Source organism: Salmo trutta, chromosome 25 (assembly GCF_901001165.1).
Source record: "Salmo trutta chromosome 25, fSalTru1.1, whole genome shotgun sequence".
Lineage (NCBI taxonomy): Eukaryota > Metazoa > Chordata > Actinopteri > Salmoniformes > Salmonidae > Salmo > Salmo trutta.
In genome coordinates this window covers 20,262,732-20,288,803 of record NC_042981.1, presented here as the reverse complement: position 1 = coordinate 20,288,803, position 26,072 = coordinate 20,262,732, and the positions used below count along the sequence as shown (strand labels likewise).

The window sequence follows — 26,072 nt, the reverse complement described above, 5'->3', positions numbered from 1 at the left end:
AAATTACACGTTTATTCTGTATCACTCAACTCTCATTTATGAGTCTCGTTGTCACGACAGTGACGGATGGTGGCGCCCCTCCTCGGCCGGGCGGAGCTCGGCGGTCGTCGTCGCCGACCTACTAGCTACCATCGATCCCTTTTTGTTTCACTTTCGTTTGGTTAGGTCTAGGTAGGCACGCACCTGTTTTGGGTTAGTCATTAGTAAGGGGGGGGGGTATTTAGGTTAGCGTAGGATGTATGTGGTTGTACGTGATTGTGTTGCTTGTCCGGGTTTTGTGTGGTAAAAGAACGTGTACTAAGTTTTCCTTCTGCCGGTGGTTTATTTTATTTGTGTACACCATCGCAGAATATTTAAGGGCTGCGCCCCTATCCTTTGACGACCACATCCCGTTACTTCAAATAAAGAAGTGTGGTCACGAACTCTCTGTCTCCTGCGCCTGACTCTACCTCTCCTGTTGTTCTTCGAGCCAGCTCGTGACACTCGTTTGTATTGATTGAGCGGGATATAGCTACATATGTATTGTTGATGTGTTGCTGTAGTCATGGATGGATCAGAGGGACATATAGAATATGCATGAGATCAATTATCAATGGCCCTTTGCATCATAATTACCTGGAGAAATCTGACCGGCAATTTGTAATCAAAGCTGCTGTACTTATACTTCGTAAAACCTTCAATGGCAAATTAATATTTAATCTATACATTTCGAGTTATATTAAACCAGAAAAAAATGGCAACATTTTATTTGGGACTTACTTAGTCTGGCTTTAAAGGTGTTGTCATTAAACACTGAAAGTAAGGTTATTATAATAATAATAATAACAAATAACATAATACATCTTTTTTTGTCAGTATGTGTAATCTCTGACAGTAGAGGGGTCTGGGTCGCCGCGTGTTACCCATTCCCAACCACTGCAGAGTGAGTGTCAGTACTATGTGTCAATGCTATGTGCGGTCCACATCCTAAATGTACATCTATCATAATGTCATGGATGAAGCTGTGGTAATATGCAAATAGCTTTTTCATTGATCTGCTTTGTGTACAGAAGACAGGTTTACTCACCTGTACACCACACACTTTTCTATAAATCATGAGCCAGAGGAACCTTGGTTTCTGACATTTCTTTGAATGAGAGAGACTTTATAGTTCATAGTGGTATCCTTGAAATGAGAAGGAAGGCAGCAACTCCAAAAAACTCTGTCATCTCTAGCCTAGCAAGTGAAGCAGTGTGGGCAGCCTTAAATTTACTCGTGATTTAAAGTAACTGCCCAATGTTTTCAGATTTCTACAATATATTATCTATAATTACTTACAATATGAGTGAAATAGTTTCCCTTTCAAAGATATTCTAATTAAGTATGTTAAAAAGCAGCTTTTCTTTGTTGGAATGGTGTGGGCGTACGCCTACATCAGAACGGTGCAGGCGTATTCCGGTAATAAAAAATATCCATGCAAATAGACCTCTGATTGGCCAGCTCATCATCCTCTAGACCAGTGGTTCCCAAACTGTGGCGCGGTGACCCCCCACCCAAAAAACATATTTTTGTGGGAACTCAGTCCGGCTTTTCAACTTACGAAATTGGAGGGTTCATCATCAGTTTTCCTCTGGTCATGTCAGTCATTGCATACCTTAGAGAGCTATTTAAAACTTGTCAGAAATGTCCAGATCAACTAGCCCATGTCAGCTAACGTTTTTTAGCTAGTTTTTAAGCCCATAGATTTTGTTGCAATGTTTGAGTCACTTATATCACATTAATACACATTAGGGATGGCTAAATGTATAGAATTGTAAGAAAATTTGCTTTAAAACGGCAACATTTTCTCTGCACCCCCATGACAAAATGTGTAGAATTGCAGGAAATAAGCTTTGAAAGCTTAAGAATTTTCTCTCAGCCAACAAGAGGGGTGTGAACAGTATTTGTCATGAACAGTTCTTGTGCCCATAGAAATAAATGTGGTGTGGCATGTTCCCCAATGCTGGAAGGTGGGCCTGAGTGAATACGTTTGGGAACCCCTGCACTAGACCGCTGATTGGCCAGTTCATCCTCAGAAAGATTACATGTTCTATGGGAAACTGGCAAGCATTTTTAAATGGTCTGTTTGAGATACAAATTTGAGGTAGGCTTTTTAAAATGTTTTTTTCTCCAATTTATGCTTTGGCCACAAATATGAGTATAGGATGAGTCAACAACATCATTTTGATTTAAGTTAACAGAATAGGAACTTTTAAAAGTAAGATTTTCACTGGGCAGTCACTTTAAATACCTTCCTTCTCCTCCCCCTGATTTGTGTTTTGACAATGGCAGCTGGTGGGGTTTGATCACATCAGAGTGGTGTGTGTGTGTGTGTGTGTGTGTGTTGCCAAACATCTGGATAGGCACTTGAAATCCATTGTAATGGGTGTACAATCAAATTGATTGGCCACACCATGCCTTCTTTTAGATGGCAAATAAATCTGCCCGTTAAAATAGACAGTGCTGCCATTACATCTAGTATACAGTGCAATGAAACGGATACAATACAATCAAACTGATTAGACCACTTCCCTTGCTTCTTGGTGACAAACAAACACACACACACACACACACACACACACACACACACACACACACACACACTATAATGAACACCAGGTGAAAGAAATTCAAGTACGTTTATTTTTAATACAACCCACTAATTACATCAAAGCTGCGGATAATTGTCCAATCTGTAAGACTAAACCATACACAAGGCCCTGCTCTGCTGAGAGAGTGTCACGTCCTGACCCTTGTAAGGGGTCATTTTCTATAGTAGAGTGGTCAGGGCGTGACAGGGGGTGTTTTGGGTGGTTTTCTTGCTTTCTGTTTATATGTTTTTGTTTTCTATGTTTTGGCCAGGTATGGTTTCCAATCAGAGGCAGCTGTCTATCGTTGTCTCTGATTGGAAGCCATACTTAGGCAGCCGGAGCTCAAACATATTTTACACCATTTTAAAGACAAGACTCTCATTAATCTAAACACATTGTCCGATTTCAAAAAGGCTTCACAGCGAAAGCAAAACATTAGATTATGTCAGGAGAGTACCCTGCCAAAAATAATCACACAGCCATTTTCAAAGCAAGCATATATGTCACAAAAACCAAAACCACAGCTAAATGCAGGACTAACCTTTGATGATCTTCATCAGATGACACTCCTAGGACATTATGTTATACAATACATGCATGTTTTGTTCAATCAACTTCATATTTATATCAAAAACCAGCTTTTTACATTAGCATGTGATGTTCAGAACTAGCATACCCACCGCAAACTTCCGGTGAATTTACTAAATTACTCATGATAAACGTTCACAAAAACATAACAATTATTTTAAGAATTATAGATACAGAACTCCTTCATGCAAACGCTATGTCAGATTTTAAAATAGCTTTTCGGCGAAAGCACATTTTGCAATATTCTGAGTAGCCCGGAGCCTTCAGCGGCGGTCCGCAGCCCGGAGCCTTCAGCGGCGGCCTGCAGCCCAGATCCTCCAGCGGCGGCCTGTAGGTCGGAACCTCCAGCGGTGGTCGGCAGCGCAGAGCCTCCGGTATTGATCTACAGTCCGATTCCTCTAATGATCCACAGGTCGGGGGTACAGAAGCGGAGGGATCTGTGGGTGGAACGGGGGTTACGCCCTGAGCCGGAGCCACCTCCGTTGCTGGAGGATCACAGGGAGAGGAAGGTTCTGGGTGTACCACGAGAGCCGCCATAGACTTTTTCACCCTCCCTACCCTCCCTTTGTGTTTGGGGTTGTTTTTGTTGGGTTTTGTTTGGGTGCAGTTGGGGTCTGCACCTTTGGGGGGGGGGGGTACTGTCACGTCCTGACCCTTGTAAGGGGTCATTTTCTATAGTAGAGTGGTCAGGGCGTGACAGGGGGTGTTTTGGGTGGTTTTCTTGCTTTCTGTTTCTATGTGGGTTTTCTAGATTTCTATTTCTATGTTGGGGGTTATTGGGATGATCTCCAATTAGAGGCAGCCGGTTCTAGTTGTCTCTAATTGGAGATCATATTTATGTAGGGGGTTTTCCTTTTGTATTTTGTGGGTTGTTCATTTTTGAGTCGTGTTTGCCTGCTCTGCGTTACGGCTTTTGTTGTTTTGTTATTTAAAGTGGTGTATTGCATTTAGTTTCACGATTAATAAAAAGATGTGGAACTACGAACACGCTGCGTTTTGGTCCGATCCTTCAGAAAGCCGTGACAGAGAGACTCCAATGCAATGCTTCAGGTTTATAAATGTAAGCAATTATTTGATATTCCATATAGAGCCAGTGAGAAAGGATGAGAAATCCTCATACCTTGCTGAATCATAAAAAGAGAGCCCCACGGGATCAACACAAACAAACCTCTAAAATACTGAATGCAAAATATGTGACATCTCAACTCATTAAAGCATTTTGCAAGAGAAAATAGGAGGATATAAAAACAAACAGTTGAGTTCTTTGTTCAGCTTTAACTGTCAAATTAGTTGTCTGGTTGAATTACTTAATGGTGCCTGAACCAAATTGTTTATTAATATTTTCTGTCCAAGCAAGTAGCGTATTCATCTCTCACAGGAAATCTAAAGCCTTGTTCACACTGCAGGCCTTAAAAGAGATTGTAGAGCAAATGTTATAACATAGGCCATTACAAAAAACATTGGGATTTTCAACCCTTACTCTTTGATCTCTGTAATATTTTGTCCACTGGACCCATTTGTTTCTCTTGCTGTATGTGTGGATATTTGGTAGCCTGCTACAAGGTCTGTTTGTGCTGACTCCTATAGTTGAATAACAGCCAGTATACAGGTAAAATAATGGAAACACTTGAGTAATTGAGGGACAAAAAGTATATTGAAAGCAGGTGCTTCCATACAGGTCTGGTTCATGAGTTAAGTAAGCAATTAACATCCCATAATGCTTAGGGTCATGTATAAAACTGCTGGGCAGGCCATTATATTGGCCACAATGGCTATGCCCCCATAAGATGAGAATGCCCACATCCACAGGGCACGAGTGATCACTTTATGGTTTGATAAGCATGAAAACGATGTAAACCATATACCATGACTGTCAGTAACCAGTCTCAACCCAACTGAACACTTATAGGTGATTCTGGAGCGGCGCCTGAGACAGCATTTTCAAACACCATCAACAAAACAACAAATTGTGAAATTTCGAGTGGAAGAATGGTGTCACATCCCTCCAATAGAGTTCCAGACGCTTGAATCTATGCCAAGGTGCATTGAAGCTATTCTTGCTCGTGGTGGCCCAACACCTTATTAATTAAGACACTTTATGTTGGTGTTGGCTTTATTTTGACAGTTGCCTGTATACCTCATAAACAGATCTGGGACCATGCCAGATATTTGGGACCCCTACTGAATGACCAAAACTATAAAGCCTTGTTCACATTGGCAGTTTGCATTCTGAACGGCTAAAAAGGACATGAAATCTGATATTTTAAGCCACATTTCAAAACACCTTCGTAGGTGGTTTGAAGTCAGATACAAATCTGATTCCTGGCCATGCGACTTGTGTCTGAACGGTCAAATCTGATTTATTTGCCCTTCAAGTGGTTTTTAGACTGTTATAAGGCATATATTGCTGCTTGCTAGCTACTCTGACAGTTTGACAAGAACATGTGCTAGCTTGTTAATTGTTTACAAACAAATTAGTGAATGTACTAGAAAGCGTAACAGGTACCTTGCTAGCTAGTTGACTGCTGTGGTTAGCCAAAAATGACTAGTTTTGGAAGTTGGATCATCTTATCCTTTGAGGCTTCAAAAGTTTTCGTACACTATGATTTTGAACGTTCATAGCAACTGGGAAAGTCTATAGAAGGCATTGTTGTCACTTTAGCTTGCTACATAACTTCTGAGCGATAGGAAGCACAAGCACCACCAATCAGCCTACACCCCTGTGCACACACCCGTCATTACTATGACAACTAACATAACCATGTTAGCAAATGATTGCTGTCTTAACACACACAAATCCGATTTGGTCACTTGTAACATGCTGTTTGGACAGTCAGTATTCCAAAACGGATTTGAACAACAAAACTGATTTGAGCATTTAACCTTTTTAGGGACAGACGTTCCACTAGCGGAACGCCTCACCAATATCCAATGGTAGAGCGTGGTGCGAAATACAAATACCTCACAAATGCTATAACTTCAATTTCTCAAACATATGACTATTTTACACCATTTTAAAGACAAGACTCTCGTTAATCTAAACACATTGTCCGATTTCAAAAAGGCTTCACAGCGAAAGCAAAACATTAGATTATGTCAGGAGAGTACCCTGCCAAAAATAATCACACAGCCATTTTCAAAGCAAGCATATATGTCACAAAAACCAAAACCACAGCTAAATGCAGGACTAACCTTTGATGATCTTCATCAGATGACACTCCTAGGACATTATGTTATACAATACATGCATGTTTTGTTCAATCAACTTCATATTTATATCAAAAACCAGCTTTTTACATTAGCATGTGATGTTCAGAACTAGCATACCCACCGCAAACTTCCGGTGAATTTACTAAATTACTCATGATAAACGTTCACAAAAACATAACAATTATTTTAAGAATTATAGATACAGAACTCCTTCATGCAAACGCTATGTCAGATTTTAAAATAGCTTTTCGGCGAAAGCACATTTTGCAATATTCTGAGTACATAGCCCGGCCATCACGGCTAGCTAATTTGACACCCACCAAGTTTGGGGCTCACCAAACTCAGAATTACTATTAAAAAATTGTATTACCTTTGCTGTTCTTCGTCAGAATGCACTCCCAGGTCTTCTGCTTCAACAACAAATGTTGTTTTGGTTCCAAATAATCCATAGTCATATTCAAATACCTCCGTTTTGTTCGTGCGTTCAGGTCACTATATGAAGGGTGACGCGCGAGCGCATTTCGTGACAAAAAAATTCAAAATATTCCATTACCGTACTTAGAAGCATGTCAAACGCTGTTCAAAATCAATTTTTATGCTATTTTTCTCGTAAAATAGCGATAATATTCCAACCGGGCGACGTTGTATTCATTCAAAGGCTGAAATAAAAAAATGGAGTAGTCTCGTGAATGCGCATCTCCAGTGTCACTGTTCCCAGCCTGACCACTCACAAATTCTCCTGCTGTTCTTCGCCCAGAGACTGCAGACACCCTATTCCACTTTCTGGCACCTTCTGAGAGCCAATGGAAGCCTTAGAAAATGTCACGTTACAGCACAGATGTTGTATTTTCGATAGAGATGCTACAGAAGGACAACAAATTGTCAGACAGGGCAGTTCCTGCATGGAATCTTCTCAGGTTTTGGCCTGCCATATGAGTTCTGTTATACTCACAGGCACCATTCAAACAGTTTTATAACCTTTAGAGTGTTTTCTATCCAAATCTACTAATTATATGCATATTCTAGTTTCTGGGCAGGAGTAGTAACCAGATTAAATCGGGTATGTTTTTTATCCGGCCGTGAAAATACTGCCCCCTATTCCAAACAGGTTAATTTGGTTTTTCATCCATCCATGGAGCTGTGTTGTGTCTGGAAGTGGGGGCAGAGGAGGGTATCCATGGAGAAAAATGAGATGAATATGAGATGGCGTAGATATGGTTCTCCATCCACTCATTAACGAATCTCCTTAATCAAGTCAGTCACACAGATAAAAATACACCATATGGAACAGCTGGGACTGTGAAGAGACACACACACACACAGTTACAGACACACACGCACACACACACACACACACACACACACACACACACACACACACACACACGATAAAACATGCACTCTACACACACGTACACATGGATTTTGTGTTGTAGATATGTGGTAGTAGAGTAGTGGACTGAGGGCACACACTTAATGTGTTGTGAAATCTGTTTTGAAATGAAATGTAATGTTTTTAATAGTATATAAGTGCCTTCATTTTTCTGGAACCCAGGAAGCGTAGCTGATCCATAATAAATACAAATAAACACAGCATAAAAACACACACTCTCTCTACCTCTTTTTTTCTTTACCTCTCACGCTGTCTACCTCTCTCTACCTCCTTTATCTCTGTTTCTCTCTTCCTCTCCCTATCCTTACCTCTCTCTATTTCTTCTCTCTCTCAATCGCTCTTCCTTTCATAATTATCCTCCACACACAATTTTTTGTTTCAGATAACCTGTTGAGGCCAGGGGGCAGGATCTTATCCCGGTATTGGGATTCATTGTCATGTGACCATGGCGGGGAATTCAAAACTGCAAGAGTAATCATTTCAAATAATCAAATAATCAACTATTTTCCTCCATTTGAAAGATATATCTCCTAAATCTAACCACGCTGTCCGATTTTCAGAGGCTTTACGGAGAATGCATAAAGTTAGGTTATGTGAGGAGAGTACATTGACAATAGCTGCGTGTAATGTTTAGCCAATTCAAAGAAGGGCATCAACAGACAGAAAACTAGCTAGAATTATGCACTTACCTTTGACAATCTGCATCAGATGACACTCATAGGACATTATGTTAGACAATACATGCATTTTTAGTTCCATCAAGTTCATATTTATATCCAAAAACAGCATTTACAGTCGCGGTGAAATTCAGAATTTTTTTCGGCTCGAATGCTCCCAGTGAATCCAGCATTACAAATCACGGAATTACTATTCGAAAACATTGGTAAATTATAATATTGTCATTCAAAGAATAATATATTATCATCTCGTAATTGCTACCGAATGGCCAGATCTCAAAATAACTTTACTGGGAAATCACATTTTGCTATAAACTGGGTACTATGCTAACAACATAAGCTAAGCTATAAGCTAAGCTAAGCTAAACCGTTAGCATTAGCATCATCTAATATCGATAATAACATTCTAAATATCCCCTTACCTTTGATTATCTCCATCAGAAGGCGCTGCCAGCGATCCCAGGTCCAGAACAAATGTGGTTTCTTTTGACAAAGTTCATAATTTATGTCCAAATAGTTAGCGTTCAGTAGGCTCCCACAAAATGAGGTGGGCAGTGTAAAGTCACGCCGAAAAGCTAAAAAAAACCTAGTAAATAATCTATTTATGTTTGTTCAAACATGTCAAACGTTGTTTAGCATTAATCTTTTGGTCCATTTTTAACGTGAAACATCAGTAAACATCAGTAATATTTTCACACAACCTATCAAGTGTCTAGAATAAACGATTATGACAAAGACACTCTTCTCAGATTCATGCGCAGGCGCAAAAAATGAAGTGATGACGTGTCAACTTGTAAGCTTTCTAATTCGGTCTGTATTCATGACAGATGCTTCCAACAACTTTCTAAAGATCGTTGACATCTAGTGGAAGCAGTAGGAGTTGCGAACTGAATCCTTTCTCACTGTGGTATCTGTAAAACAATGACACTAAATAGTACAGTCACAAAATTCTCATTTTTTAAAATCTATTTTTCACAGGTTTTTGCCTGCAATATGAGTTTTGTTATACTTACAGACACCACTCAAACTGTTTTAGAAAATTCAGAGTGTTTTCTATCCGAATGTGTTAATAATATGCATATCCTAGCTTCTGAGTTGGTGTAGGAGGCAGTTAAAAATGGGCACATATTTTTTTCAAAATTCTCAATACTGCCCCCGTGGCCCGTAGAGGATAACATATGACAACCAGCTGGCCCATGTCATACTACGGGAAACAACATCTGCTGTGACATTAAAATACAGTATGGCTCACAAGAGGCACGACGCAAGCGTGCACACACACACACACTGCAGTGCTGCTATTCACACAACATTGTGTGTGTGTTGTGTCCTCCAAGGTAACATCAGCTCCCTGATTGTTGTGGTTCCATTTTGACCTCATCACTACGGCAACCAGTTTTTTTTCCCATCCAAGGTTTCTCTGGCAACCAATTTTACTGCATTTGGTCACACTTTCCCTCTGGAGTGCAAAACATCTGTGTCCTTCTAACTAGATTCAACTGGAGGAGCATTGTCATAATCCTTCAAGTGAGACACAAATTCATGCTTCATAATCTACAATATTCTTCAGAGATTAATAAATATGTTTGTGAGGGTGGTTGGTAGTAAATTCCATGTAGTAAAGCAAATGTGCTCCTTGGTATCCTCATTTGCATAGCCAAATTAAAAACTTGAAGAAAATTATTAAATGCTGTTATCCTGCTAACCCATTAGACATCCACATCTTTTAAAGGATACTGTTACTGACATACTGTCACGATTCCCACTGACGGTGGCGCCCCCTCCTGCTCGGGTGGCGCTCGGCGGTCGTTGTCACCGGCCTATTAGCTACCACTGATTCCCTTTTTGGTTTTCCCTTCTTTTTGGTTTTGTGCACCTGTGTTTAGTTTGGTTAATTAGCGGGGCTATTTATATTAGCTGGTCCGCTTCCGTGTTGTGCGGGATTATTTCTATTGTGACGGCTCATGTTCGTGTCGGCGCTATTTTACGCCGTGTGTATTTTCTCCCCTGTGTTTAGGAGTATTTTGTTTGATGAGTGAGTGTAAATTAAATACGCCACTACCCTGGGCTCGCTGCTTCCTGTGCCTCATTCCTTCACCACGACTGCCAATCCGTTACACATACTATACAGCTGAAATGTTATTGAATAATACCCTAAGATATAAACACGGAACAAAAATATTAGTGGCTTCACAAACACTTGGGAAATATGTATCAAAAGGCTTGAAGAAGGACTACAGTGAGTGAGTCGTTATCATCATTAGACTGATGTCTTCACCTACATCATCGAGAGAGAGAGAGAGCATCCCAACGCGCGTCACCCTGGCTGATCTCACACCTGTTCCTGTCCTCACCTTCTTTCATATAGATTTTATCTGCTTGAAATGACTTTTTACAGGCTATGGAGTTTGCAATGGACATGCAGCAGTTTATCGTAGCAAACTTGTTTTCTAATTACGAAGATCACAAGTCCCCATTCCATTCCATTTCTGACCTTGCATTCAATTTGAGTTCACCTCCAAATCGTGATTGACAGCTCAATGATTATCCAGATTCAACCTCACAAATCATTGCTGTAATTGGTGCTGCATTTCATCTGACCAAAGCAAACACTGTCTGCTGCACTGTCAATATTATTCTGACACATAGAGAAAGCTCTTTGGTCGCTCAGCATGATGCCTGTATCAAAGTGTTTTTTTCTTCCTCATAGCATATATCTTAGTAGTAACATGGGGATAGACAGATAGATAGTCCAGCTAATATAGTACTAGAGAACCCAGATAACACCATGCATCATTCTGCCTAACTGTTTCAGACTTATGCTGGTAGGCAAAGCCCAATGGGCAATGCTGGTTGTAATGACAGTTTCATCCAGCGGGCTGGCACGGTTGAGAGCTTTTCTTGACATACCGTTTGGTTTCATTCAACCGCTCTCAACACTGCAGACTTCCTCGTTGGTTTTGGGTAGAATTCAGGTATAACAGCAACCTCTTCTGTGTTAAAGAAACCAAAGTTTATTGCCCTAAAAAGGCCAAAAAATATGAATCACACACCTGTGCAGCGTGGAAGTTAATGTTTGAAACAATGAATATCATCGGTTTAATGTGTCTTGGTTAATGTAACGTGTCTTCAGCTTTCACGAAGTCTCCTCAACCCTAAAATAAACCATATGTTAGTGATAGCAATATTACTGTGCAACGTAGACGTTCTATTTTCTCCAGTGATTGCAAAAACTATTTGTATGTTGATGTAGTGCCCATCTGTTTCAACCTCTGTGTTAAGAAGTCATGTTTTTTCAATCAGTTGCTGTTTCCAGAGAGCACAAAAAACTACACTAACCATGAACCTTTTGCGTTTCTGCTGCCACAGAAACAGACCTTGGGCTTGTTCTAACACGTCCACCTGCGAATCCGAGGCCATGATTGCACTTCCATTGTGGGTGTGGTAGCGAAGCAACCGATATTTGCATGCAAAACATATATTAACAAGCAATTACCGTTTCTACCGACAGTGGAAGAACTGCTGTGGCGTGCTGCATGAAACAGAGGTGTGCTTCACCCGCACCATGACGAAAGAGCAGCAGAGGCTGCCGAACAATCGGTAAAAGTCAGACGAGGTGCACCGCGTGGTTTCAAACGGCACTCTATCCCTACTCTTCCAAAGAGAAAGTCACATATTTTTAAGTTTGGTGTAGCGATGGAGCGGTGTTTGAACTAGGGCAAAGTCATTTAGCTGATGCTCTTATCAAGAGCGACGTACAGTTAGTGTATTCATCTTAAGATAGGTGAGACAACCACATATCACAGTCAAATATATTGGGCTCCTGAGTGGTGCAGCGGTCTAAGGCACTCCAGCCACCCTAGTCATAGACTGTTCTCTCTGCTATCACACAGCAAGTGGTACCGGAGCTCCAAGTCTAGGTCTAAGAGGCTTCTAAACAGCTTCTACCACCAAGCCATGAGACTCCTGAACATCTAATCAAATGGCAACCCAGACTATTTGCATTGACCCCCCTCCCCCTTCTACCTGCTATTACTCTCTGTTATTATCTATGCATAGTCACTCTAATAACTACCTACATGTACATATTTCCTCAATTACCTTGACTAACTGGTGCCCTTTGACTCTGTACCGGAATCCCCTGTATATAGCTACGCTATTGTTATTATACTGCTGCTCTTTAATTATTTGTTACTTTTTTTAGGTATTGTCTTAACTGCATTGTTGGTTTTTTAGGTATTGTCTTAACACCTGTTGTATTCGGTGCATTTGACAAATGCAAATCAAATCAAATTGTTTCACCGTAGGGATGGTGCTAGGTTTCCTCCATAAGTGACGCTTGGCATTCATGCCAAAGAGTTCAATATTGGTTTCATCAGACCAGAGAATCTTGTTTCTCATGATCTGAGAGTCTTTATCTACCTTTTGGCAAACTCCAAGTGGGCTGTCATGTGCCTTTTCCTGAGGAGTGGCTTCTGTCTGGCCACTCTACCATAAAGGCCTCATTTGTGGAGTGCTGCAGAGATGGTTGTCCTTCTGGAAGAGTGGTGATGTTTCCAAACTTCTTCCATTTAAGAATGATGGAGGCGTTCAACCCTGTCTCAGAGCTCTACGGACAATTCCTTCGATCTCATGGCTTGGTTTTTGTTCTGACATGCACTGTCAACTGTGGGACCTCATATCATGTCAAATCAATTGAATTTACCACAGGTGGACTCCAATCAATTTGTAGAAACATCAAGGATGATCAATGGAAACAGGATGCACCTGAGCTCAATTTCAAGTCTCACAGCAAAGGGTCTGAATACTTACGTAAATAAGGTATTTCTGTTTTTTTATACATTTGCAAAAATTTCAAAAAACCTGTTTTCACTTTGTCGTTATGGGGTATTGTGTGTAGATTTTAGAATAAGGCTGTAGCGTAACAAAATGTGGAAAAAGTCAAGGGATCTGAATACTTTCCTAATGGACTAATGGACTTATACACACATAAGACACACACATACACTGCTGCTACTCTGTTTATTACCTATCCAGATTGCCTTGTCACTTTTACCTACATGTACATATATATTACTTAAATTACCTCAACTACCTTGTACACTTGTACATTGACTTGATACCGATACTCCTTGTATATAGTCTCATTATTGTTTTTTTATTGTGTTACCATTTCCTTTTTTTGGGTGAAAATGTTCTTACTTTTAAACTCGTAAGTAAGCATTTCATGCTAAAATCTACAGCTGTTGTATTCGGTGCATGTAACATAAGATTTCATTTGAACGGCCTCTATATCACGTAGAATAGACGTTGAATTGACACCTGAGCCCAGTGGGGTGGTATTCAAACCTTTTCTCGCGAAACCACCCCAAATCTAATGACACAACCTTAAAAAACGGTACATTGAGATTTTTACAAAATAAAAATAAACCAATAAATAGATTTACTAAATAAAATGTTATTTTCAAATGATCTTTCTCAAAAACATTTGTATATTGTCCCATACCATAATCTGTACTCAAAACATTTTGTTTTGTTGTTAAGTGTATTTTTATTTTTCATTACATTTTTGCGACCCCACTGCACTTGAATATAACTGTTTTAAACTGACACATGCACTGCACAGTGCATGGCCCCATCAAACAACAAACCTAACTAGTCCCCATATTCATAATTTAACTGGTCACAATATCCCCCCCTCTCTTTCTGACACATTCACGTCTGGATGAGTATTTAAAGTGTTTGGCCTTCAAGCCTAAGTTCTGTCTCTGCTTCTCCATCCACCCTAAGTGTGTGTGTGTGTGTGTCAGGTGAGGCCCCGGCTCTCCTCTCGCCCTCCTCAAGATAACTGACTCCCTAGTGACAGCTGGGCTGCTGTCGCCTTGACATGCCAGAGAGCAAGAGTGAAGGTGTGTGAGAGAGAGGAAAGGAGTGAGGAAAGGACAGAGAGAGGGAGGAGGAAAGATGGGAGGAAAAATAATAAGTGTGATCTGCAGCTTCCTGGCTTGTAGCCAGTCAAGTCAGAGGATCAATCTGTCCCTTGCTCCACCAGAGTCACACGAGTTTGCATGAATAATGTAATGCAGCCTCATCCATCCATCCCCACACTTAACTCTGCCTTGAATCTACATAGAGACCAGCCTCATGCCTCCAGCTTCATCCCTTAACTCTGCCTTGAATCTGTCATTTAACAATGTGTGCTAATGAATCAAAGGACTAGGGTAGTGAGAGCAGAGGGATGTTCCACGTGGCTGAGGAAGAAAGAAAGATCCATAAGGCATTGCAATATGTTCTCTGTTCTCCCTGTCTCTCTCTCCCCTCATGTTCCTCACATGTCAGAGAGCTCATTACATGGATGGGGAGTCTCCTGCTCCTTCACTGAATCACAGCCAGACTTGTAAATCATTAACAGCTAATGTAGCAATATAACCTTTCAATATAACTATTTAATCATTACAAAGGCTAATGGAAGCACTTCCAACATGGCTGCCAGGTTAATGCTCACTTGGTAGTTACCACTACCCTGGGAATAGTACTACTCCCTTACGTATCTTCTTCCTGCCTACTGGCACATACAGTAAGGCAGAGACAAGAAGACTAGCTAGCCTTGTTTTCTCCTAGTTATAGAGTGTTGCACTGATCCAAAAGGGCTACACATGGCAAGCCATTGGAGTAAATGAGATGACAACATTTGACCCATCTTCAGGCTGATCAAGTCCAATGTGTCCCAGATGCACCGAAATAACAACTGAAGCAGGAACATTAGTTGTAATTTTGTTCTTCAAAAACCAAAAATCTCTGCTCAACAGAAAAAGGGAACTAACAACTGAGTCACTGACAACCAAAACGAAACCAGGTTTTAAAATGGGTTCTGAAAAGCATCCAAGCCTGCTGAGTGCTGGCCAAGCAAACTCAAGTAGGGTCTTAATGCACACCCTCCATGGACGCCCACTAGATTTGCCTGATAACAGACAAACTAAAAGAAAAGAAAAGAAAACGCACACCAACTTAGGTTAGGGAGTGAAAATAAACCAAACAGGGAGAAACAAAATAAAAGGCTTTGTATTCACAAACTTAAGGAAGATGCACGCGCTAAACCGAGGTCTAGCTCTTCCAACATCTCTCATGTCCACCGGAGCATCGTCTCTGCAGCTCTTAAATTTCACATGTACCAGCAGCACAGGTGAAACTAATGACTGACTAATGAGGCAACAGGTGCAGCACATCATGACAAACGACGATGACTCCAATCATTGCACGTCCACACCCAAATAGAACCAAGCTCGAATTTGAAGTTGAAAACAAAAAAACAAAGACTGTAACCCTTTTAATACTAGACATCAGCTCACTCCGTACTAAAGCCATGCAAGGAGACAGTGTTACGCCCAACGATTTATATACACTAAATGACTGATATGGGCGCTGTGTTGAAGCCACCATGCCACCATCTTGGCACATCATTGTAAAAAAATATGTTTGGAAGCTATAGAAATGTATTTATTTGATACATATTATATTACAGACATACTTCAATTATATTATGTAAGCTAAACATACAAATATTTTCTTTTATAATACACTGCTCAAAAAAATAAAGGGAACACTTAAACAACACAATGTAACTCCAAGTCAATCACACTTCTGTGAAATCAAACTGTCCACTTAGGAAGCAACACTGATTGACAATAAATTCCGCATGCTGTTATGCAAATGAAATAGACAACAGGTGGAAATTATAGGCAATTAGCAAGACACCCCCAATAAAGGAGTGGTTCTGCAGGTGGGGACCACAGACCACTTCTCAGTTCCTATGCTTCCTGGCTGATGTTTTGGTCACTTTTGAATGCTGGCGGTGCTTTCACTCTAGTGGTAGCATGAGACGGAGTCTACAACCCACACAAGTGGCTCAGGTAGTGCAGCTCATCCAGGATGGCACATCAATGCGAGCTGTGGCAAGAAGGTTTGCTGTGTCTGTCAGCGTAGGGTCCAGAGCATGGAGGCGCTACCAGGAGACAGGCCAGTACATCAGGAGATGTGGAGGAGGCCGTAGGAGGGCAACAACCCAGCAGCAGGACCGCTACCTCTGCCTTTGTGCAAGCAGGAGCAGGAGAAGCACTGCCAGAGCCCTGCAAAATGACCTCCAGCAGGTCACAAATGTGCAAGTGTCTGCTCAAACGGTCAGAAACAGACTCCATGAGGGTGGTATGAGGGCCCGACGTCCACAGGTGGGGGTTGTGCTTACAGCCCAACACCGTGCAGGACGTTTGGCATTTGCCAGAGAACACCAAGATTGGCAAATTCGCCACTGGTGCCCTGTGCTCTTCACAGATGAAAGCAGGTTCACACTGAGCACATGTGACAGACGTGACAGAGTCTGGAGACGCCGTGGAGAACGTTCTGCTGCCTGCAACATCCTCCAGCATGACTGGTTTGGCGGTGGGTCAGTCATGGTGTGGGGTGGCATTTCTTTGGGGGGCCGCACAGCCCTACATGTGCTCGCCAGAGGTAGCCTGACTGCCATTAGGTACTGAGATGAGATCCTCAGACCCCTTGTGAGACCATATGCTGGTGCGGTTGGCCCTGGGTTCCTCCTAATGCAAGACAATGCTAGACCTCATGTGGCTGGAGTGTGTCAGCATTTCCTGCAAGAGGATGCTATGGACTAGCCCGCCCGTTCCCCAGACCTGAATCCAATTGAGCACATCTGGGACATCATGTCTCGCTCCATCCACCAATGCCACGTTGCACCACAGACTGTCCAGGAGTTGGCGGATGCTTTAGTCCTGGTCTGGGAGGAGATCCCTCAGGAGACCATCCACCACCTCATCAGGAGCATGCCCAGGCATTGTAGGGAGGTCATTCAGGCACATGGAGGCCACACACACTACTGAGCCTCATTTTGACTTGTTTTAAGGACATTACATCAAAGTTGGATCAGCCTGTAGTGTGGTTTTCCAATTTAATTTTGAGTGTGACTCCAAATCCAGACCTCCATGGGTTGATAAATTGGATTTCCATTGATTCTTTTTGTGTGATTTTGTTGTCAGCACATTCAACTATGTAAAGAAAAAAGTATTTAATAAGATTATTTCATTCAGATCTAGGATGTGTTTAAGTGTTCCCTTTATTTTTTTGAGCAGTATATATACAAATGTTTTCCTTAAAATATAGTTTTTGGAGATTACCAATGTTGCTTTCCCCACTACAACAAAAAAATACTTAAATACATGTAATTTTGTTCTTGAAACATTTAATTGAAATACTGGAGAATCCCATTCATTCCTTTGGAGGACTTCTCCTACTGGGGAGTGCTAATATGGCCAATCTGTGGCTTCAAAGCCTCTCAATGGCATATACATAGCATCGGCAATCCAGGGTTTATAGACATCATTGGTTACACCTCGGTAAGCAGCCCTGTTGCTCCCATAAACTAAACTACTTTTAAATGGGTTTCAAGGGATGTGAAAGAGTGTGCGTGCGTGCGTTTTCTGAGAGAAACCCTCTCTCCATTTCTTTTGTATATGATGGTGCAAAATGATCAATTTCACCTCCAGGAGTAATAGTTTAAAAAATTACACAATGCCAGTAACACACAAAAACAATCATGATGACATACATGAACAATACCTAATATTATTAATAATACCCAACAGTTCACACAAAAATACAATTTATTCCTTAGAGCTAAACCTGCTCAATGACAAGTACGGTTACTTGCTATTCAAATGAAATTGGAGAACAATTGACAGTTTTATTTCATTGTCTTGCCCCGTCATAGTTTTAGCTCTAACAGCCCCTGTATTCCTAGTTCGTTGATATTTCCCATAAGATTAACATGGTTTCCAAACTAAATTCCATGGGGGATTAGCTGTCCCAGAGAAAGTAGGAAGGAAAGCTGGACGTTTCTATACACCATAGCAGCAACCATTTTAAGTCAGTTTGTAAAGTCTACTGCTCTGACTTCCAAATCCTATACATGACCAATACAATTACACACAACGTTATACACTGCAAACCCTTTTAAAGGTACATGACCATGCCCTAAACAGGCACAACACTTACATTACTATGCTATTTCTGGAAGTTTCACAATAACCCAAACCAGTTGCATTATTAAAGATAGTAGAACATGATTGTGATTGTTCAGCAGTGTTCAAACAATAAAGAACTAACATACAATACTGTTCTGTACTGTACAATTCTTTCTCATTCTTTCTCATATGCGATAACATTTACTAATAAACTTGAAGCTTGTAACCCTGAGGTAAAGTATACCTCATCGGTCGGTCAGTGTACTTTCCCACCAGCTCCAGGGACAGAGGCCCCAGGGGTCATGAGCTGGATTAAGATTAAGACGCCCACAACGGAAGGACATTAATTCGGGGCCTGTTTGGATGGTGCTCTCCATTGGGATGAAGCATGGGAAACTCTGGCCACTCTCCCTCTCTCTGCCCCCTCTATCACTCTCTCTCTATTCTTTCTCTCTCCCACTTTCTCTGGCCCCTCTCTCTCTCCCTCTCTCTCTCTCTCTCTCTCTCATTCCTTTCTCTCTCTCTCTCTCTCTCTGGGCTATCCCCTCTTCTTCCTGTCGGTTACAAGGGTTTAGTATGGTGTAAAATCCTAATTAAAAGTTGAACGGTTGAGAGATGGCCCGTGTGAGCAAGATGAAACATCATTGCGTGGGCAAACACTTGAGTTGAGAGAGAAGAAATGTGGTTGAGCGAGCAGAGGACGGGTCCCACAAGCGCAGGCCAGCATGGTGTGCACAAATTAAACTTGAGAGCTTGCGAGTTTGACTATGACCGAGCAGAACTGCATTGCTGCACACAGTAAATGAATTCGAGAGCAGAGATTTTTGTTCGCCTGAAGAAATTACTGAACTCTCACAAATACGCAGCGTTCACATACGGACGTCTCCTCTCCCTCTCATACCAATTTTACAGTTTGCTCTCCAAAATTCATTTTGCTCTCGCAACTGCTTACTATAATTTCATAACAGAGGGGAAATTCTAGCCAATTAACATATCCTGTAGCAGTCTACTGAAATGCAATTGGTCAGGTTTTTGGACCAATCACGGCTTGACTGCTCTTTAACCAGATTTTGGACTATAGAGATGAAAGGGGACGGTGAAAGGTGAATGATGGCTGACAATAGAGGTAAGTTTGATATTTTTTCAGTAGAGAAACTAGCTTACCAACTAACTAGCTAATCAACTATGATTTCAATATTGAAATTGTAGGTAGTTATTTGGTCTTCTGTAATTAAAGCAGGCTATTGACGAGACATGTTACATTAACGTGAGCTAGCTAGGAAGCTAACTAGCTAAAGTTTAACCATGTGGTTTAACCAAAGCCAAGGTGGTTTCATTTCGTCTCTGGTTTAACTAAGAGCATTGTAGCTTAGTCGAGGAGGGGTTTAGTAGAGGAGAAGGATTTGGATGACCAGCATGACTGGGTGGAAGAAGAGGGGGAAGAGGCAGGGTGAGATCAGACAGGGAAGAACCTCACTGGGGAAGAGGTCAGTGATTGAGGAGGGGGAGCCAAGAGAGGTCAGGGTCTGAACCAACCGCATACTTTGAGGTAGTCTGATTTGAAATAAAGATTTGATAACTTTTCCTCTGTCAGTTTTTGTACATTTACAATAAATGAGAATGACCTCAAACCATTTCACTCTCTCCATCCCTCTTTCCATGCATGTCTACTATCACTTATATGTTTTGGTGAAGTTGTACTCTGCTCAGATGTCAGAGACAGGAGATACAGGATTCCATTATGTTCCAAGTAGTTTACCTTGTCTTTCCTCTATGCACAGCACTCTGGGGATATGAGTAGTGTGGGTTAGGGATGAAGTGAAAACCTATAGGAGGATAGTTTTCCACAAGTTGCGTTGGGCATGAAATGACAGCAGGCTGTTCAATACGGAGCCATACTGACTGACAAGTCACGTAGATTGGTACAGAGCAGAGATTAATTGCGACAGAGCTCATGTCATTGTTTTAGGTGGAATCTTATGTTGAACGATGCATTTATTATCAGTTTTCCTTATATCTTTCTTCTACTTGTGCTCTTTCCACAAATGGCTCTGGCTTGCTGATACCATTTGATCTGATGAGACCCCCTATACGACTGTATTCAATAAAACTTCAACTGACAAATTCAAATAATTTGGAATTCTGTAATTGATAGACAATGGTAGTTCCCAATCAGACAATTACTATAAAAAAAATATGTTTTCCTCAGTGCAATGTTTGGTGAATGCATGGTGTTGCTTTGTCCTCGAATGCTGGGTATACTGATTCCATCCTCACCTCCTCCATCACTGCAACGGATTGTTCGGTCTGCTGAGAGGGTCATTGGCTGCCACCTGCCACCCCCTCTTCCGAAGACTCCCCTCTGGCAAACGGTTCAGAACCTCCCGCCACCTGAACAGTTTATTCCCCAGCGCCGTGGCCCTCACCAACCGATGATCCTCACAGCCACTGACTCTGCACATCTCTTACACGCATCAATTATAATGTACCTGATAGTGTTCATAGTACGTGGAACTATGGAAATTCTGCATCTATATTTTTTTGTCTGTATATTATGTTTATTGTGGCAGCACCAATTCACAGAGTCTTAAATTTCAATCGAGCTGTCTGTCTAAAGTGATACTTCTGTGATACGGCTTGAATCCAGCTCCTAATCTCCAAGCACCGATTGCGTAATGCTGCAATCCCACTAGAATGGCTGAGACATGAATATAACAAGACAACTCCTTTGAAAAAGTCCCAACTGAGAAGAGAGAAAATACTGAAAATCACATCAATTGGCTGTGTAGTGAAGCTAACTTTCTTCAAATTGCCATGAAGCAGTTTCCTCTGAAGTTGTCTAGGACAGAGACTAGTGGGAGAGTTCTGCATCTGATTTTGATCGCATCACAAGATGGATTATTTTCTACAGCCACCACCACAGTGGAATGGGAAAAACGTTCAAACAAAGCCCTCCCAGTGCTACCATGCCAGAAGCACATCTGACACATGCATCGTTGTAATTCATTATCAGTGACAAAAACCAGCAACACAGAAAGAGAGGGCAAGAACAAGAACAAGCTACAGACAGACATCTTGTCTTCAGATCATTAAAAGTTGAATAGAAAGGGTTTTATTGTGCCAACTTTAGTGGCAGTGCAATTATGAGGAGCGTCCTGACAGATAAGGTTGGCAGGCTGTGACTGCAGTACATACAGGCGGGCGCGGTGACAGCCATATCACGTGTAGCATCAAGACTTCTCTCTCCTCTCTCCCTCTCTCTCTATCTCTCTGTCTATCTGAATGCCAGCTCAATTTCCCCCTTCGCTTCTCCCCTGTAATAACCTTGGCTTTAATACATTAAAAAAATGTCACCGCGACCGACTTCATAATGCAAAAACGCACATAATAATATAACTGTCATCATCGCATCTGTCCTTGATCTCTTTCTACCTCTCTCTTTCTCTGCGCCCTTCCTCTCATTCTCTCTCTCTGCCATCCTCTCTTTCTCTCTCCTTCCACTCTTTCTTTCTCCTTGTCTCTCTCCCTCTCTTTCACTGCCTCCCTCCCCTCAGTTCCTAGCTCGTCCTTGTCGCCCTCAACAACCGAGTCAACCGCATACCTCCTGCTACCTGGTGCCGTGTCAAACTTCCTGCATTCCTCCCGTAGCGCCGGGCCTGTCATGCAGAACGTCTCCCAGTCGGGGCACACGAATGATTTCCTAATGTGTTCAGAAGAGTTATTCATAAACAACATGGCACAAAATGCAGGCCCCTGCTTTTCTGAGGGAGGAGGTTGTAAAAGGGTTCACAAAGTAAGGAAATCAACAGGAAATAGATTAGAGTGGAGCTGTGGAGTGACGTTCTTGTGTGTGTCATTCTTATGCGTGTGTGTGTGTGTGTGTGTGTGTGTGTGTGTGTGTGTGTGTGTGTGTGTGTGATTATGTTAGCCTTGCTGTGTTTCATTGACTTGTTGTGTGCACTGTAAGCAGGGCCTCCCATAATAACTGTGTGTTCCACAGGTTTGTTTATCTTGATGAAAATGTCTGACAGCTGAGACAGAAGCTTAGACAGACACAGAGTGGAAGGTCATGAGGTGTGTGTGTGCGCGTGTGTGCCCGTGTGTGTGACATACGCAGGGTAGGTCATCAGGTAATGATGCTGTCTCTGTCAACAAGAACATCCACAATACAGTGATCCAATTACACCATTAAATGCATTTACATGTTATGTAGACACTGTTTGATGAATGGACAGCAGAATACTATTTCAAATATCTCAATCACTTTCAAATACATTTCAAGGCACGTATTCAGATATTTTTTTATTTGAAAAAGACAAGCAGTTGAATATTTAAATGTATTTGGAAATACACTGTGGCAGCAACAGCCCTGGTTACCTGGTTAGAGGAGCTGGCTGTGGCAGCAACAGCCCGGTTACCTGGTTAGAGGAGCTGGCTGTGGCAGCAACAGCCCTGGTTACCTGGTTAGAGGAGCTGGCTGTGGCAGCAACAGCCCTGGTTACCTGGTTAGAGGAGCTGGCCGTGGCAGAAACAGCCCTGGTTACCTGGTTATATAAGCTGGCTGTGGCAGCAACAGCCTTGGTTACCTGGTTAGAGGAGCTGGCTGTGGCAGCAACAGTCCTGGTTACCTGGTTAGAGGAGCTGGCTGTGGCAGCAACAACCCTGGTTACCTGGTTAGAGGAGCTGGCTGTGGCAGCAACAGCCCTGGTTACCTGGTTAGAGGAGCTGGCTGTGGCAGCAACAGCCCTGGTTACCTGGTTAGAGGAGCTGGCTGTGGCAGCAACAGCCCTGGTTACCTGGTTAGAGGAGCTGGCTGTAGCAGCAACAACCCTGGTTACCTGGTTAGAGGAGCTGGCTGTGGCAGCAACAGCCCTGGTTACCTGGTTAGAGGAGCTGGCTGTGGCAGCAACAGCCCTGGTTACCTGGTTAGAGGAGCTGGCTGTGGCAGCAACAGCCCTGGTTACCTGGTTAGAGGAGCTGGCTCTGGAAGCAACAGTCCTGGTTACCTGGTTAAAGGAGCTGGCTGTGGCAGCAACAGCCTTGGTTACCTGGTTAGAGGAGCTGGCTGTGGCAGCAACAGCCCTGGTTACCTGGTTAGAGGAGCTGGCTGTAGCAGCAACAGTCCTGGTTACCTGGTTAGAGGAGCTGGCTGTAGCAGCAACAACCCTGGTTACCTGGTTAGAGGAGCTGGCTGTGGCAGCAACAACCCTGGTTACCTGGTTAGAGGAGCTGGCTGTGGCAGCAACAGCCCTGGTTACCTGCTTAGAGGAGCTGGCTGTGGCAGCAACAGCCCTGGTTACCTGGTTAGAGGAGCTGGCTGTGGCAGCAACAGCCCTGGTTACCTGGTTAGAGGAGCTGGCTGTAGCAGCAACAGCCCTGGTTACCTGGTTAGAGGAGCTGGCTGTAGCAGCAACAACCCTGGTTACCTGGTTAGAGGAGCTGGCTGTGGCAGCAACAGCCCTGGTTACCTGGTTAGAGGAGCTGGCTGTGGCAGCAACAGCCTTGGTTACCTGGTTAGAGGAGCTGGCCGTGGCAGCAACAGTCCTGGTTACCTGGTTAGAGGAGCTGGCTGTGGCAGCAACAGCCCTGGTTACCTGGTTAGAGGAGCTGGCTGTAGCAGCAACAGCCCTGGTTACCCTGGTTCCCAGACCTACAGACTGGTGGTTTGTCCAGGTGTGTTGTACAGACTAGTGTTGGTATCTGGGAAAGTATTTGCATGTATTTGAAAATACTCATATACACTGATACAAATACACAAATGTAACCCATGTATTTTAAAATAGTATTTTAAATACTTTGAAATAGTAGGCTATTTATAGGAAATTATTTGAAAATACTTTCAAATACTGTACTTCCAATAGAAGTAGATGATTCGGGCCACATTGTAAGAAAATACTCAAATATACTGAACATTTTAGTATTTAAATAACATTCAAATACATATGTATTTGAACCCAGGTCTGATGGACTGTTGTTGAATCGGAATCCATGTCTGGCTCCATACAAGTTATGATCTGTGCTGCTGTGTGTTTAAAATGTATTATTCTACTGAAATGCTGAAAGAAGGTTCCTTCTATGGTTTTTTGCTAGGAAATGTGCTCAATGTTCACAGTGAACTCTTTGTCTTGTCATAGCATGGTATAAAATGACACTTCCTTTCCTCTAGTAGGCCTACTGAAATTAAATCAGCAGAAGGAGAAGAGAGAAAAGGAGTGTAGAATAAATAGTGTCTGCTTTCAGAACACACTTGAACATTCTTCACTGTGTTCGTTCACGTCAGCAAATTCCCATCTTCAGAAGAGCAACCTGAACATTCATCACTCACAGTGTGCGGTATAGTTGAAATACAGCTATTGCTATTGCAGTCCATTTACAGCAGAACAAACCCAAACTTTAAGTGCTGGGTTTATTAACATTTTAAACTATAAAGCTGGAATTGGCTACCGCGTTCCTCCATTTATCATTCTGTTTCCTTGGGGGTTGTCAGCCACGAGTGAGTCTCAGCACACAGAGCAGCATAGAAACAAATCCCCTTCAGAATCATTTCTCAACATAACTGCTGTAGCTCCTCACTGATCTCCCAGGAAAACCTGGCAGCCATAAAAAAATACTATAAAAAATGCAATAAATAAAAAACGTCTTGCCTTGTGAATTAATCATATTAATAAAACCCAGCAAGTGGCTCACCAGAGATAGATCAGCTGATTGCCAGTTTACAAGTGATACAATGCGTTGCTCTCCTGGTTCTCTCTCTCTCTCTCTCTCTCTCCCTCCTTCTTTTTCGCTACTTATCTCTACCCCCTCTCTCTACTTCTCCCTTCCATTGTTTTACGATTCCTTCTGTCATGTTAAAGACTTATCTACATTTCAAAATCATATTTACAGTGGCGCTATAGACAGGTGGACTTTTAGACTTATCTGTTTGACCTGTGTCCACCTGCCTGCCTGCCTGCCTGCCTGCCTGCCTGCCTGCCTGCCTGTCTGCCGCAGTGCCAGAGCTACAGCAAGGAGAAAGGAAAGTATGTCTAGAAGTACTGTATGTTATTGTTAATTGGGCTTTTGTTTTCTCTGTACAATTCTATCTACAGTATAAAAGGTGTTAATGTAAGTTAGTGCTGTTATGATACATAATCATGAGACTCACAATATTGCGAGATTAAATTAGTTTATCCACCTTATGTAGCCCCACCAGAGCCATTTCGAACGCTTTTGTCTTCAACTTGCTGTGCATTGACACACATGCAAACACAGGAAGGATATGGCGTTAAATATGAATTAACATTTTCAAAGCTATTAAATAATGTGCACAGAATTGAAAAGATAATTCTCTGTTGAGGTAAATTATTTAAACTATTTAAATTTTTATTTTCACGTCTTATAAGCACTACGACGCCAACGTAAGTGCTGTTAGCATTCCCATAGACTTAACATGGATGGTTAGCTAGCTAGTGTAGTTAGACTGTCTCTAATGGTCGTTATCCACACAGGCTATTTGCCTTTTCAATCAAAGACCAATACTTGAAAGGGCATTGTTGTTATTGTTGTTAGACACAGAATACCATTG

General features: G+C 42.1%; 1 protein-coding gene and 1 long non-coding RNA gene across 3 annotated transcripts in view; both read right to left on the bottom strand.

Moving 5' to 3' along the window:
* The window catches only part of LOC115162139 (cysteine-rich motor neuron 1 protein-like), a 194,491-nt gene that overhangs the window by 107,260 nt on the left and 61,159 nt on the right, over positions 1-26,072 (bottom strand). The window lies entirely within an intron of this gene.
* LOC115162140 (uncharacterized) lies at positions 8,080-10,045 on the bottom strand. Its single transcript, XR_003869488.1, has 2 exons — positions 9,654-10,045; positions 8,080-8,187 (listed from the first exon to the last, which is right to left on the bottom strand). It is a non-coding gene; the product is annotated as an uncharacterized LOC115162140 (long non-coding RNA).